The sequence below is a fragment of the Gopherus evgoodei genome, chromosome 6 (genome assembly GCF_007399415.2).
Source record: "Gopherus evgoodei ecotype Sinaloan lineage chromosome 6, rGopEvg1_v1.p, whole genome shotgun sequence".
Classification (NCBI taxonomy): Eukaryota; Metazoa; Chordata; order Testudines; family Testudinidae; genus Gopherus; species Gopherus evgoodei.
In genome coordinates, this window is record NC_044327.1 from 53,657,356 (window position 1) to 53,661,805 (window position 4,450).

Below are 4,450 nucleotides of genomic sequence, written 5' to 3' on the forward strand. Positions count from 1 at the left end.
GCATTGGCACCAGGGCTCCCCTTCTAAGAGCTGACTTCTAAGAGCTGAAATCACTGAAAGAGCTGAGCTGAGATCACTGAGTGCTGTGTTAACTAGTGGGGGAGCCTGAAGACCTATCGTTAAGCGGCTGGCAGAGCGGAGCAGTTTGCAGCATGTTGGAGCAGCCCATGGAACAGTGAGTGGAGTGAAGCGGTTTGCAGGGACGGCTGGAGGAGCGGCACAGCTGGTGTAGTGGAGCTGGTTGTGGTGAAGGCTGCAGCAGAACTCCATGGAGAGGCGGAACAGTTGGCCCTGGCCCACGTAAGGTGCCCCTTAACACCCTGTGTGGGCCCCCACCATTTTCACCCAGGCTTGGGGGGTAAAACTCTGCAGATAAACTTTTGAATTCTATGGTGGCACTGACCAGAGACTTTCAGGTTGTTGGACTTTGGGGTGATTGGGCTTAATACCCCAAGGGGGAAAGGACATTGCCAAAAGTACTTGGAGGTGGGTTTTTGCTTATGTTTGTGTTATAATCTTGTTTGTGGTGTTTCTCCACTGGGACGCCACATTGTTTCCTTCCTTTATTAAAAGAATTTTGCTACACTCAGACTCCGTGCTTGCCAGAGGGGAAGTATTGCCTCATAAAGGCGCCCAGGGAAGGTGTGGTATGTAAGTGTCCCAGGTCACTGGATGGGGGCTCGAGCCGGTTATGCATTGTGTTATTGAAACGGAACCCCTGGATACTGAACCCGGCCCTTGTTGCTGCCAACTCAGAGGGGCACTTGTACTAGCTGGCCAAGCACTAATTGTCTTTGTGAACTCCCTTACCATGCTTTGATCTACCACACTTTGAAATTGGAGTAGATCAAAGGACATTATGGAACTTATAGTTCACAGCAGCAGGGTCCATATGGACAGTTAGTGTGTGACAGGGCTAGTGTGAGGTAGATGCACACCCCAGTTTGCCATGCACTATTTGTACAGACAAACCCTAAAGACACTGACCTCTGTAATAGCATGCCCTCACCTCAAGGGCACCCCCTCATACCTGGATGCAGCACTGCAAGAGCTCCTCATGTCTGGTGCCCCCTCACAGACACTGCTTCAGCTCCATGATGGCCTTTCCTAGCCTTTGTCTTCTCCCAAGTCTCTGCCTGAGTGTTCTGTGGCCTCTCTCTCCAGCAAAGTCACATAAAAGTTCAGGCCCTGTTCCAGGTTAAGAAAAGGTGTAACTGAAAGTCCAAACAGATATCCAGATAATAATTCTTGTGCCCCTCTAGAGATCCACTGAAGTTCTCTGGGTCACAGGTAAGGCTGAGCCTGGCTTTCCTTAAAGGGCCAGCCATCCCTGACACGACTGACAAACTACAAAAAGGACATGGTCACATGATCATCTTGCTTGCTTTATTTTTAGACAATGAACCATGACACTTGATCTGTCAGATAGGCAGATGTGTGTGTTATCTAGCAATAATATTTTTCTTTACAGAGGCCACTATACAAACTGTTAAAATATAATAAGCAATAACATTAAAGAGGAAACTGGATGCCCTATCAGATTGGCAGTGGAATATAGTGCCTTGTTGGTGGTTAGTATGAACCCAGCTCAGGCTGATAGTGATTGAACTTGTTTATGATCTGATGGCCAATGTGAAATGACTGGTTGATGTCAGTCCAATTTCCACTCGAAAAAACCCACCATCACATTGCAAAAAACTCACCATCACAACTGTCAACTTTCTGAGCAGACTCAGCAGAGAGATCAAGAGCAGAATGAGTCACAGAGGCTGAACTAACATCGCAACTAGAAATGGTCGTTTCTGGTCAGCATTGAATCACAAAATACGCAAACCCAAACCTACAGAATACATCATGCAAAATCCAAACATGTTAAATCCCAAATGAAGTAGCATCATTAAATATAACCAAACCTTGAAAGCTAAATTTTAAAAAGGAGTAGAGGAGCTCTAACATAGGAACTGGCAGAAAACGTTATCCAGAAAGAGGGTTTTCTGTCTACGGTGCTGTAACTCTGTGTATGCTTAAAAACAGGGAAAAGATAAACTGAGCTGTGTGGCCTGAAGGAGTGAGTGCTACACCCTGCACCAAACACAGTCGTTCTTCGGACACCACGAACAAGGTGCTCTCCAATTCGCAATAAGATGCAACAACAGAGAGAAGAAATAATGGCAGTAAGTATATGAAAGAAATGCTATCTTAGAAACATAAGTGAAACTACAGTACCTGGGCCAAATCCTGCTTGCTTTACTCACATGAGTAGTTCCAGTTATTTAAAAATAAATTAAATGTAAAAGGAGGCAGTATGGCCTAGTGAATAGTGCAATGCCCTGGGGCTCAAGAGATATGGGTTCTGTTCCCACCTCTACTCCTAATTTTCTGGGTTATATGGGGCAAATCACATCATTGCCCTGTGCCTCAGTTTTCCCATCTCAGACTCAGATTTATGGACAAAAAGCTCTGCATATGAGCCCTTTGTGTGGCTTCCTTTATGGTACAAAGTAGCTAATACTCTAAACTGTTTTGAGAAGGCTATTATGAAAGTGACTGTACAGGGGAGGACTGGGCCAGGCCATTTGAATCTGATCCTGCAAGCATGGGGCTGTTCATTATAGCAAGGGTTCTCAACCTTTTCCTTTCTGAGGCCCTCCCAACATACTATAAAAACTTCACGGCCCACCTGTGCCGCAATAACTGTTTTTTTGCATATAAAACCAGGGCTGGCATTAGGGGGTAGCAAACAGGGCAATTGCCTGGGGCCCCATGTCACAGGGGGCCTTGCGAAGCTAAGTTGTTCAGGTTTCGGCTTCAGCCCCAGGTAGCTAGGCTCGGCGCCCCAGACTTCAGCCCTATGCAGTGGGGCTTCAGCTTTCTGCCCCGGGCCCTAGTGAGTCTGATGCTGGCTCTGCTTGGCAGCACCCTAGAAACCTGCTTGCAGCCCCCCAGGGGACCTCAGACTCCTGGTTGAGAACCAATGCATTAAAGTAAGCACTATAGTTACTTGCAAGGCCTTAAATTTTGATCTGGATTCAGAGCCAAACTTCCTCAAAATAATATATGTGTTTGGGGGATCCAAGTCCTTTCAAGGAAGCATTCTCTGGCTGCAATACTAGGGCAGAACAGAAAGACAATGCTAGAAGGATGCTAAAAGAAAAGGAAGAAAATATTTATCTCCCTGTTTCTATACAACAAACAGGAGAAAGAAGATTACGTGGAACAGACTCAAAAATATAACATGACAAAATGTGTCACTCCTTTGGTAAAAACAGATATATTTGTAGTGCTTCATTTATTAGGCAACAAATTATTTATATCATAACTTATCCAGACTCTGTCCAAAGTCATAATTCCTTTGCGCTGTTCTGATGACACAAAGAGGCCATAAAGTTGTTCCAAGCAGGCAGCTGTAGAGCTGGCTATGCTGGCACTATGGCCTATTGCAGGGGAGGGCAAACTACGTCCCGTAGACCAGATCCAGCCTGTCAGGGCTTTCAGTCAGGCCCACGGGATTGCCAGCCCAATGGCGCAGTGGGGCTAAGGCAGCCTTCCTGCCTGTCCTGGCCCCACGCCGCTCCCAGAACTGGGTAGCACCAAGTCACTGTGGCCCCTGGGCGGAACGGGAGGGCAGATGACTCCGTGCACTGCCCTGGCCTGCAGACACCACCACCCCACAGTTCCCATTGGCTGGGAACAGGGAACCGCAGCCAATGACAGCTTTGGGGGTGGTATCCACAGGGGAAGGCAGAGCACAGTGGAGTTGCCTGCACCACCCCACCCCAGGAGCCACTGACGGACATTCTGGCCACTTCTGGGAGTGGCGTGGGACCAGAACAGGCAGGGAGCCTGCCTTAGCCCCACTGTGCATTGCTGCCACCTTGGACCCACTCAAGGTAAGCAGCGCCGGGCCAGAGCCTGCACCCTGAACCACTCCTGCACCCCAACCCCCTGCCCTGAGCCCCCTTCTGCACCACAACTCTTGCCCTGAGCCCTTTCCTGCACCACCCCTGAACCCCAACCCCTCCACTCTGAGTCCCCTAATCCCCTGCCTTGAGCCCCCAACTGCACCCAACCCCTTGCCCTGAGCCCCCAACCCCCTGCCGCATCCTTCCTTCACCCCAATCCTCTTCCCTGAGTCCCCTCCTGCACCCCAATCCCCTGCCCTGAGCCCCCTCCTTCACCCCGCACCCCACGCCCCTTGTCCTGAGCCCCTTCCTGCATACTGCACCCCCTATCATACCCCGCACTCCCTGCCACACCCCTACCCCCTGTCCCTCATACAATTTCTCCACCCAGATGTGGCCCTCGAGCCAAAAAGTTTGCTCACCCCTGCCCTATTAGCTACCCTTTCTCCTGGCCCCCATACGTAAAATAATGCCTTCTAGCATAACAACCCCTTGGGAACGTTACAAGCCAGACTAATTAGACCAGCCTTGAGGCTGAATTGATCCCC